This window comes from Arachis hypogaea, chromosome 11 (assembly GCF_003086295.3).
Source record: "Arachis hypogaea cultivar Tifrunner chromosome 11, arahy.Tifrunner.gnm2.J5K5, whole genome shotgun sequence".
NCBI lineage: Eukaryota > Viridiplantae > Streptophyta > Magnoliopsida > Fabales > Fabaceae > Arachis > Arachis hypogaea.
The window spans coordinates 132,809,982-132,822,320 of NC_092046.1; the positions used below are offsets into that span (position 1 = coordinate 132,809,982).

At 39.8% G+C, this 12,339-nt stretch overlaps 1 pseudogene; it reads left to right on the forward strand.

Annotated features, from left to right (window-relative positions):
- Positions 1-855: 855 nt before the first annotated feature.
- LOC112721832 (uncharacterized) lies at positions 856-10,833 on the forward strand (annotated as a pseudogene).
- The last annotated feature ends 1,506 nt before the right edge of the window (positions 10,834-12,339 follow it).

The following is a 12,339-nucleotide window of genomic DNA, read 5'->3' on the forward strand; positions in this document are numbered from 1 at the left end:
ACCCTTTTTGTGTTCTATATAAATTTAAAAAAAAAAAATTTCCAGCCATGCATAGTCACTTTATCCTTACGTCTTGTTCTTTTCTTGTTTATTGGCTTTTAATTCCTTTCCCTAGGATTACTCTCTTTCCTTGCTGCCTTTGTATTCATCATTATTCTTTTCGTCTTTCATTTTTATTACTTTATTATCATTCTTCTCATTATTAGTAAAAAAAAAAAAGAGTATGCACTTTGAAATTTCTTCTTATAATTAGTAAATTTTCTTTTGCCAACACACCTTGAGTACCAAAAAAAAAAACAAAATAAAGAATACATACTTAAGAGTACATACTTTAAAGTTTACAGTAGCACTCAAGCAAAAAAAAAAAAAAAACACAAAAAAAGAGTTGTGTTCTTATAAAAAAAACAAAGCAACAATCTCGAAAAAAAATCATTACGTACGTTATTATTATTATTCTTATTCTTATTATTTTATTTTTTTTATTATTCTTATCTTTTGTCTTTTGTGTCTTTGTCCCTTTTTATTATTCTGTCCATCTTTTTCTCTTATCGTTGCGTCGGATTTTCTCTATCTTTTATTTTTATTTGATTTCTAAAGTGCAACAGTCAAAGAGATTCAAGAGTGGTAAAAGGCAAGAGTGGTAAGTTCAATCGAGGGTAAAAGCCAATTTTGAGAATAAACACGAGTGTCAATCTTTGAGTGAAACACGTGAGCGAGTGATTGTGAGGTCCTTTTATAACATTTTTGTTACAGGTTCATTGTTATGGTAGCTCATTCCGAAGATACTTTAGTTGACATGGAGTTGATGCAAAGGGCCATTCAACACTTAACTAATCGCTTGACTGAATTGGAAGCATGGAAGTAAGAGGTGACACAGACACTATCCAAGATTACTAAACAAGGACCTTTCCGGAATCGGCATCAGAATCATGTACCTTCTGATGATGACTCTGATGGGGTTATAACACCTCGACCTAAAAGTCAAGATAGCAATATCAACGTCATCAAGATGCAAATACCACCATTCAAAGGGAGAAATGATCCTGAAGTTTATTTGGAGTGGGAACGTAAGGTGGAAAGAATTTTTGCTTGTCATAATTACTCTGAGGCAAAGAAGGTTCGTTTGGCAGCAGTTGCATTCTCTGACTATGCCTTGCTTTGGTGGGATGAACTAGTGAAGACACGACGGTGGAATGATGATCACCCTATAGAGCCTTGGGATCTTATGAAGCGCCTCATGAAGAAACGATTTGTGCCTTCGTACTACTACAGGAAAGTGCATCAGAAGTTACATCGACTGACTCAAGGCTCCAAGTCCGTTGAAGACTACCATAAGGAAATGGAAATGCTTATGATTACTGCCAACATAGAAGAGGACACTGAGGTTACTATGGCACGATTTGTGGGTGGTTTGAATAGAGCAATTGCTGATGTGGTGGAGTTACATCATTATGTGGAGATGGAGGATTTGGTCAGTATGGCAATGAAGGTGGAGAGGCAACAACAAAGAAGAGCACCAAGAGGATTATCGCATGCTAATCCGAAGTGGGAGTCTCGTAGTGCTGACACAAAAAATACTAAGGGTGTTGAATCCAATGCATTGCTTGATGCTACGAAGAAGAAAGGTAATTCTAACTCTTCTTCTGCTACTTCTAGACATCGAGATATTAAATGCTTCAAGTGTCATGGTATGGGTCATTATGCTAGTGATTGCCCAAATAGGAGATTGATGGTTATTAGAGGAGATGATATTGTGTCTGATTTTGATCATGGTGATGACTCTGATCATAATAGCATGCCATCTTTGGAGGATTGTTCTGATGGTGATGTTGAGTATGCAGTCCATGGTGAATCTCTTGTTGTTAGACGTGCTTTGAATTTGTAGGTGAAAGAAGATAGTCTAGAGCAACGCCACAATCTTTTTCACACTAGATGCTTGGTGGGTGGAAAAGTGTGTAGTCTAATTATTGATAGCGGGAGTTGGACTAATGTGGCTAGTACACTTATGGTGGAGAAATTGGTTTTGACATGTGTTCGACATCCTAAACCATATACGTTGCAGTGGTTGAATGACAGTGGAAAGATCAAGGTTGACAAACAGGTGACAATTGCATTCTCTGTTGGCAAGTATGTTGATGAGGCATTGTGTGATGTGGTGCCAATGCAAGCTTGTCATTTATTATTGGGGCGACCTTGGCAGTTCGACCGTCGAGCATTTCATGATGGTTACACGAATCGATTCTCCTTTGATTTTAATGGTCGCAAGATCACTCTTGCTCTTTTATCACCTAAGGAGGTTTACCTTGACCAGTTGAAGCTTCAACAGGATACCAAGGGGAACATGGGATGTGAGATCAAAGAAAAATATAAGAGAAAAGAGGCTATGAGAGAAAAGAATATAGCAAAAGGCCCAAAGGTGAGTGAAAAGAAAGAAAAGAGTCCATGTCATGAGAGTAGTACAAATACAAAAAAAAAATTTGAGAAAGTTGAGAGCAAATTGTGTTTCTTTGCAAAAGAGAGAGATTTAAAGAGTGCTTTAATAGGCAAGAACGCTTTGTTTATGGTTTGGTTTAGGGATATTTTATTCTCTGACACTGACCTTAACCCAAATTTGCCAAATAGCTTTGTCTTTTTGTTGCAGAAATTTGCCGATGTCTTTCCTACTGACGTACCACGTGGTTTGCCTCCATTACGTGGGTTTGAGCACCAAATTGATTTTATTCCTGGTGCTAGCATTCCTAATAGACTAGCCTATAGGAGTAATCCTGAAGAGACAAATGAGCTTCAAAGGCAAGTGGAGGAGTTATTAGCCAAAGGTCACATCCGGGAGAGTATGAGTCTATGTGCTGTACCAGTTTTGTTGGTTCCAAAGAAGGATGGTACTTGGCGAATGTGTGTGGATTGTCGTGCAGTCAATAAAATTACGGTAAAGTATCGTTATCCTATCCATAGGTTAGATGACATGCTTGATGAGTTATATGGTGCATGCATATTCACTAAAATTGATTTGAAAAGTGGGTATCATCAAATTCGAATGAAACCAGGGGATGAATGGAAGAATGCATTTAAAACAAAACATGGGTTATATGAGTGGTTAGTAATGCCTTTTGGGTTAACTAATGCCCCTAGTACTTTTATGCGTCTAATGAACCATGTTTTGCGAGACTTTTTGGGTAAATTTGTTGTTGTTTATTTTGATGATATTCTCATTTATAGCACTTGTTTGGATGACCACTTGTCACATGTTTCAGCTGTTTTGGAAGTGCTTCGAAAAGAAAAATTATATGCTAATCTTAAAAAGTGCACTTTTTGTATTGATCGAGTTATATTTCTTGGTTTTGTTGTGAGTGCGAGTGGAATTGAAGTTGATGAGGAAAAGGTAAAGGCCATTCGTGAATGGCCAACGCCTAAGAATGCTTCTGAGGTACGAAGTTTTCATGGGTTAGCTGGGTTTTATAGAAGATTTGTAAAAAAAATTTCTACCATTGCTGCGTCTCTCACAGAGGTTATAAAAAAGGATGTTGGATTTAAATGGGAAAGGGAACAAGACATTGCATTTCATACCCTAAAAGACTATTTGTGTTCTGCTCCTATTCTTGTTTTACCTAACTTTGATAAAACCTTTGAGATTGAATGTGATGCTTCTGGGATTGGTATAGGTGCTGTTTTAATGCAGGAAAAACGAGCCATTGCCTTCTTCAGTGAAAAGTTGAATTTAGCTTAGCGTAAATATTTAACATATGACAAAGAATTATATGCTTTGGTTTGGGCCTTAGAGGTTTGACAACACTACCTCTTACCTAAGGAGTTTGTGATTCACACGGATCATGAATCTTTGAAGCACTTAAAAGGACAAGGTAAGCTTGATAAAAGACATGCTAAATGGGTGAAATTTATTGAAACATTTTTCTATGTGATTGCCTTTAAACAAGGTAAAGATAATGTCGTTGCTGATGCTTTATCTCGGAGGTATGCTTTGATTACTACACTTACCTCTAAGTTATTGGGATTTGAGTTTTTAAAGGAGTTGTATGTCACTGATTTTGACTTTTCTGCTATTTATGCCTCTTGTGAACATAGTGCATTTAACAAATTTTATAGACATGAAGGTTTTCTGTTTCGTGGTAATAGAATTTGTGTGCCTGCTTGTTCTATGAGGGACTTACTTGTTCTTGAATCACATAATGGGGGTTTGATGGGTCATTTTGGTGTGCATAAGACATTGGATGTGTTATCTGAACATTTTTACTGGCCACGCATGCGTAGAGATGTTGAAAAATTTTGTGCTAAGTGTGTTGCATGTAAACAGGCTAAATCTAAGTCTTAACCACATGGTTTGTATGCCCCTTTACCTATTCCTATGCATCCGTGGGTTGATATTTCTATGAATTTTGTTCTTGGTTTGCCTCGAACAAAAAAAGGTCGAGATAGCATTTTTGTTGTGGTAGACAGATTTAGTAAAATGGCTCATTTTATTGCATGCCATAAAACTGATGATGCAACAAATATTGTTGATCTGTTCTTTAGAGAGGTTGTGCGTTTGTATGGTGTTCCCCAAACTATTGTTTCTGATCGTGACGTAAAATTTTTGAGTCATTTTTGGAAAGTTTTATGGGGTAAATTAGGCACAAAATTATTATACTCTACTACTTGTCATCCTCAAACTGATGGTCAAACTGAAGTAGTAAATAGAACTTAGGGACCTTATTACGTGTTTTTGTTGGTAAGAATTTGAAAACTTGGGAAGATTGTTTACCTTTTATTGAGTTTGCTTATAATAGAACTATTCATTCTTCTACTGGGTTTTCTCCTTTTGAACTTGTTTATGGTTTAATCCTTTAACTGTTTTGGACTTATTTCCTTTGCCTTTGAGTGATATTGTTAGCTTGGATGCAGAAGGTAAAGCTGAAAAGGTTAAAGCAATGTACTTGAAAGCACGTGAATCGCTTGAACAGAAAAATAAGTTGATAGCCCAACGGGTGAATAAAGGTCGAAGACAACTTATCTTTGAACCTGGTGACTGGGTATGGGTTCATTTGAGAAAGGAGAGATTTCCTACTCAAAGAAAATCCAAGTTAGACCCTAGGGGCGATGGTCCATTTCAAGTGCTCGAAAGGGTCAATAATAATGCTTACAAGATTGACCTTTCAGGTGAATATAATGTATCAGCTACTTTTAATGTCTCTGACCTATCTCCTTTTGCTTGTGATGCAGATTCGAGGACGAATCTTTTTCAGGAGGGAGGGAATGATACGAGCCCTATGGGACAAACTGAGAACTGTCATATGCCAATTGTGTAATACCCGGTCTAACCAAAATTAATTAAATAATAAGTTAAATAAGAGCGAATATGGTTGGAAGATTTGGCAATTGGAATTTGATAATTCAAATATGATATTTGGATTCAGTGAATTTTTCCGAGTCGGAAAACATAGTTTTCTGCGTAAAAGCGCGCAGTGGAATTTTGACCGGCAGTACCGGCTGAGATCTGTCTGGCACTACAGCTGAGAAAATTGATTATGGGTAAATAATATTAATAAATGAGGAACTATAATTAGGGAAGGTAGAAATATTTAAAGTGCAATTTAGAGCGCTAATCTTAAAGGTTTTGGCCCAAAATTGGGCCAATAGGCAAAAATAAGTGAACCGGGCCTAAGTGGGCCCAAGACCCAACATATATAAACATTAGTCATGAGCATTTCAGCTCATTTTGCCCTAAAGAAGGGGTGTTGGGCGCTGAAATTGGGAAGAGAGAAGAGAAGAGAGAAAACCTAACTCTCTTTGATCTTCAAACCACCATAACTTGAGCTACGGAGCTCCGATTGACGAGCCGTTTGCGGCCACGCGTCGCTCTTCTCATACTCTACAATTCTATCTAAGTTTTGTGGTGAGTCTTCCATTCATCTCTGCCCAATTTTCGAAATTCCCCACTGTTACACGTTTTTAGGTAATTAGTGTTGAAATCTTGTGATTTTGGGTGTTTAGGGATACTCCAACATGGATTCTAAGTGGGTTCTATCCCTACTTCATATGGGCTGAGGTAAGAAGTGCTCAAACCCTTGTGACTTGTCATTTTTATGAGCCCTAGGTTGATGTATGTATGTGATATTGGTTATGTTAGTGTATTTGGTGATGTTGGTGCACTATTGGGAGATTGGTATTGCTTGAGGAGCTTTGGTGAGGCTTGGAGCTAAGGTTGGTGAAGACTTCCAAAGAAGAGGCTCAATTGGTTTGGCTACAAGAGGTACGGTTTAAGTTTCATTTAAGTACCGTGTGTTGTGATGAGAATTCCTAGGCTAGATGCCCCTAGGATTAAGTTTGGATTGTGTAAATGGTTGGTGCTAATATGCATAGTTGGTATGTAATGTGAATTAATGATTTGGGTTGAGAATTGTGTGGCCTTGTATGCTTGGTGTATTGAGAATTTGATGTACTGGGTAATGAGTATTAATTTGTGGTTTATGCATTTAAATTATGATATTGGGCCGGAGGCCGTGGGTTTTGGGTCGGAGGCCGAAAAAAGGTGATAAAGGTAAGTTGATGTGTGCATTGTATGATGACACAAGTGATTGGATGAATTTCAGATAATGAATATATGAATGATTGGGTTGGTTATTGAATAATAAGGTTTGAGGAGTTGAGGTGTGGGATTTGGTAAATTTGGGTGCAATTATATAGATGAGGTATGTTTGGTTTTGGTTGAGATATATTATATGGTCATATATGTGATTATGATTATTGATGCCTTGATGGTATGATGATGCATTAGAGATATGTTTGTCGTGATATATGCTTGAGGAATGATTAAGGTTGATTTGTGGGTGAAGCCACGTGATAGTGAGTACGATATTGATTATGTATAATGATGGTTGATTGGAAATAGTGTTGTTGAAATTTGGCATGAGAAAGAGTATATGATATGTAAATGTGTTTGAGTTTGAGAAAGTGTCAACGTGCGAGTTGAGGAGGCTTGATGTTGATTTTGGTATATTTTGATTGATTTCAAAGAAAAGGCTGAAATTGGCATGTTTTGATTGATTTTGAAAAGCGTTGAAAATGGCTTGTTTTGAAAATGGCACTTTATGGTTTTGTATGGAAACATGGTTTTGGGGCATACTTTGACGGGACATAACCTGGACTACGGATCTCTGTTTTCTGCCAAATCTGTTTAGAAATGAAATTGGATCCGGGATGTCCATGCCGTTCGAAGGATGGGTGAAAAACGATTTAAAATGAGAGAGTTATGTCCGTCGGAAGATTGGGGGTTGAATCTGTAAATTCTGCAGCTTTTAACTTAGAAAATTTTTAGCAGAACGACCCTACGCGCGTAGGCGCACCTGGCGCGTGCACGCCGTTCTTCCAGAAAGCACCATCCACGCGTGCGTGTGGTGTGCGCGGGCGCGTCGATGCGCTGTACCAAATACCCAGCTATTTTCCAGAGAGTTGTGCCAGGGTCGTGCCAGTTTTGTGCCTGGGCGCAAGAGCACCCACGCGTACGCGTGGCTGACGCTTGTGCGCCGTTTGGATATTTTTCAACCCGCGCGTTCGCGCGTATGACGCTTGCTCGTCGATGAGTTTTTGGCCATCCACGCGTGCGCGTGGAGTGCGCGTACGCGTGGCCCTGTTTTCATGCCAAAGTTGATTTTTGAGTTTTTAAAGCCAAACCTCATACTTTTAAGCCTCCGATCTCACCCCTTATGTATCAAATCATTATGGTATGCCTAGCAATGAGGAAGGAGCTAGGGGATGTGGTAACTTGCGAGTGAAGCAAGGGAAAAGGTTATGATCAATGACGATCAGATATGATTATATGAGATATGGAGGATGGCGGTGGAAGTACCGTGTATGCCATGAGCCGAAGGGCTATATTTATTGATAAATGGTTGGTTCTTGATTGGACCATGAGCCGGATGGCTGAGTTCTTGCCGGATACGGCGGAGCCATGTTGATAAATTGGCTAGTTCTGGATTGAACTGTGAGCCGGGTGGCTGAGTTATTGCCGAGTTACGACAAAGCCATTATGGATTATGGCTGAGTATAAAGGCATATATGATAAATTAACGAATATGATAAATGAATAATGATGAAAAATGTTGAATGTAAGCATGCTTGTGTTTTCTCTCTGGTTGTAAGGGTGACAGGGCACCGATACCCTCTAATGGCGACAGGGCGCAAATACCCTCTAATGGCGACAGGGCGCAGATACCCTCTAATGGCGACAGGGCGCAGATACTCTCTAATGGCGACAGGGCGCAGATACCCTCTAATGGTGACAGGGCACATATTCCCTCTAATGATATTAATACGCAACAGAGAGACTGTGCCCGGGTTAGCTACCGGACATGTCGGGTTGGCTTGATAACCGACAGATGATATCATCAGCCATAGGGCAGGCATTCATCATTTGCATATGTTTGAATTGTTTGGGTTTGCCTATTTGTTTTGGATTTCTACATTATATATGCTAAGTTACCTGATTATGTGCTACTTGTTCTACTTGTACCCTAATTGTGTATTACTTGCCTGTATTGCTTGTGTTTGTACAACTGAGAGGCCCCTCATGTTGGTGTCGGTGGAGGTTGAGGGCTGTTCTTGATGAGATGAATTGATGATGCGATTGCATGATGATGGTGATCATTAGTTGAGATGATTTGAGCTCCTTGGGTAGACGCAGTGATGTGGTTTCACTAGTTCCAGGGAGGGCATGATATATTGATATAGAATTGCTGAGACAGCACGACTGATGATGGCTTTGTTTATGATTCTGAAATCTGATTCGTGGGAGAGTCAGCGAGTTTGGAGTCATATGAGATGTGATCTAGATTTAGTATTCCCTTACGACAGATGCCTATTTATAGATTAGTGAGAATCTAGGCTAGATACTTGGTGAAAAGGAGTTTAGGATGCTTGGTGAGTTTTTATTGCAGTGCATTGTATTTATTTGGCACTTTTACCGTACTGGGAACCCATGGGCCCGGGGTTCTCATTCCGTATATATCTCTTGTTTTTCAGATACAGGTCCAGGTGCTCAGAAGTGAGTTGTGGGTCGTCTGAGAGACGGCGAAGATCTTTATTTCCTCTACTTTGTGTTTGATTAGAATCTCTCCACCTATGTTTTGAAAAGATTATATTATGTATTGAACTCTTTTAGAACTTGCCTATAGAGGCTCTTATGTTTCCTTTGGGAGAGATTAGGATATACTATTGTCATCTACTTTCATACTGTACCCTAGCCGGCCTAAACTTCGTGGGTCGCGACTAGTGGCTATTTACTTATGTTATATATATCTATCTGTTATCTATCTCTTAATCTCCTCTACGCCTTGTCCGTATATCGTTTTCGGCTTCACGGTTTATCTTTTGTTGTCGAAACGTGAGTGATACGTCTTCGCGATTTTATTTCTACTCTTTTCAGGCTTCTCGATTAATACTCTTTTCGAAATTACCTATATTTATATATTAAAAATCCACCTGAGAGTCGTACCACCGTAATATCATTGACTTATGACTCGAGCATAAGGATTTGAATATTAAGGTGTTACATTATGGTATCAGAGCAGTTCGTCCTCGTGAGCCTGAGGGATGGAACTGCTTATGCTTCAATGCATACTCTGAGTCTGTGCCTGTGCTAGTTAGGGTATCTAACCGATACATCTAGCATGAAGTCCATGAGTGTACTTTTGGTACTTTGAAGCACTATACTTCCGATATTGAGACTGATCAACTTGATATCGATTGTTTGGTGTGTATAGGAACCAGATGGCGCCTCGTGGACTTGGTCGGGGACGTAAGAGAGATCGTACTAGTACTCAGGAACCGGAAATCAACTCGAATAACCCGGTAAACTTTATGGCGGTGTTGGAGAATATGGCTGCTACTATGCAGGCCACTGCGGAGGCTCTTGGGCAACAGATAAACAATAATGGCAATGGCGGAAGTGGAGCTCAGGGCCCGATGACACTGGAAACTTTCTTAAAGGTTAATCCACCTAAGTTCAAGGGAACCACTAATCCGACTGAAGCTGACACCTGGTTTCAGGCCATGGAGCGAGCACTGCAAGCGCAGTTGGTTCCTGAAGAACAGTGTGTTGAATTTGCTACCTATCTGCTCACGGGGGAAGCATCGCATTGGTGGTAAGGGGCCCGACGTCTCCTGCAGCAGGGGAATGATCCTATCACCTAGGGTACCTTCCAAGTGGAATTTTATAAGAAGTACTTCCCGAATTCTGCTAGAACGGTCAAGGAACTTGAATTACTGCAGCTGAAGCAGGGTACAATGTCCGTATCTGAGTATACGGATAAATTTGAGGAGTTATTCAGGTTTTCTCGTATGTGTCAAGGAACCCCAGGAGACTTCAAGGAATGGAAGTGTATTAAGTATGAGGGAGGACTTCGAAGTGAAATCCTGAGCTCCGTTGGACCGATGGAGATTAGGGTCTTCTCCGAACTTGTGAACAAGAGCCATATTGCTGAAGAATGTGTGAGGAAGGCTGTTGAGACGAAGAATGACCGTCAGGAGTCCCACCGCAGAGAGCACAATCAGGAATACCCAACAAGGGGTCAAGAGTTTAAGAGAAGAGGATACCCACAACGTCTTCCCCAAAGGCGAAATGACCTTGCGACAAATAAGAATTCCCAAGGAAAAGGTAGGGAAAAGCAAATAGTGGTTGTTTCAGATGTTTTGAGCTGTCAGAGATGTGGAGGTCATCACCCAAATAGACCATGTCGTTATGGTTCGGGTTTGTGTTACAATTGCGGAAAGCTAGGACATTTGGTCAGAGATTGCCCACATCGGAAGGACCGGGAGACTGCCAGGTCTGATTTTCGTACCTGAGGTAATAAGAAAACTGATAACTTAATTCTTTACCACTTTAGATAATGCTGAAGGCTGGTATTCACTCATAATACATGGTCGAATGAAAAATTATGATCTGTTCTAGATAACCCTAAGTTATCTTAATAGAAGGTTTGGTGAGCATAAGTGATTAGGTAGGCCTTTAACGGAAAGCAACCTCAGAGTGGAATGACTGGTGGGCGATGTCAAAGCCATCATCCGGGAACTCCGTGTCGAGGTGGATTGGGACTTTGCTATGGTTGTAGAGGAGTTGGACACGTGTCCTGGAAATGTCCTAAGAAGGTCAACCGGAATACTACCAAGGGCCAACAACAAGGTCGTGTGTTCACTACAACAACGGGTGATACCGTTAGATCCAACGGTTTGGGAATTGGTAAGCGAAAGATCGGTAACAACGTGTTAAAAGTACGATTAAGTTGGTATGTGGTTTTGGCTATCATAGATAGAAATCTAGTGAATGCCAGTCATGCTAAGTTGTGGTTGTGAGGAAGTAAGTGATAGAACTCGTACTAGACGAGAGATCAGAATAAAGCAGCGGAAACTTGTGGAAGCAGTAACACAGGATAGCTACGAATAAGAGCTGTAAAAGTTTACTATAGTATCTTATGTTTGAATACTAGAAGGGTTAAGCGGGTTACTGCAAGTAATGATCCCCAATAATTGGAATTGATTGCGGCTGCGAGCTTTGATGGTTCTAAAGCGGATGAGGAAATTATCATTGATGCATAATTGGATTTAGATGATGAGAGAGTGCAAGTTGTCGTGTTTGAGAGATGAGTACCATGATGTTTGGTCATAGTGACCTTGGAATTAGATTGAGATTTATAATGATTGGTTTTGAAAGACGAATGTGAAAACCACTAAATTGGAATGCTGATGCGGTACTGAGATTGGTTTAAGGGAACCCGTGACGGGTGGTAAACTCCAATTTTTGGGGAGGTACTGTTGAAAAATTTTCCCAAGAAATTGAAAGAGCGTTGGTTATGGTTTTGAGGATGATTTTTGATATGAGTAACGTTAACAAAAGAGATGTGTCTCGAATGCTTTTATAGATTATTAAAGGAAAGCGGATTCTTATAATTTTGTTAAATTGTTATTTCAAACTCATTTGCTTTCCAGAAATGAAAGGGGTTTTTGATTGATGAGTCAGAGGCTTTATAACAGCAAGTCATGTGGAAATTCGAGGGTTTGAGAATAAGAAAGTAAGTTTGGAGTTTATGCTTGGAGTTGAGCTGTGATTAGTGGTAATTGGCTTGGCAGAGAGAGAGGATAGTGATGGAGTATCATTAAGGTGTGGTGATGATCTTTGATTGATTATAGTGATGGGGGACGATGGCTGTGATTAACGACGATGGTAATATTATTGATGACATGATTTGAGATTTAATAGGGTGAGTTGATGAGACGATAAAAGTAAGGAATGAGACTATTGGTCGGCGTTGGACAAATGACCGAGAACCTCGAATATAGAGAAATCAGAGCGCG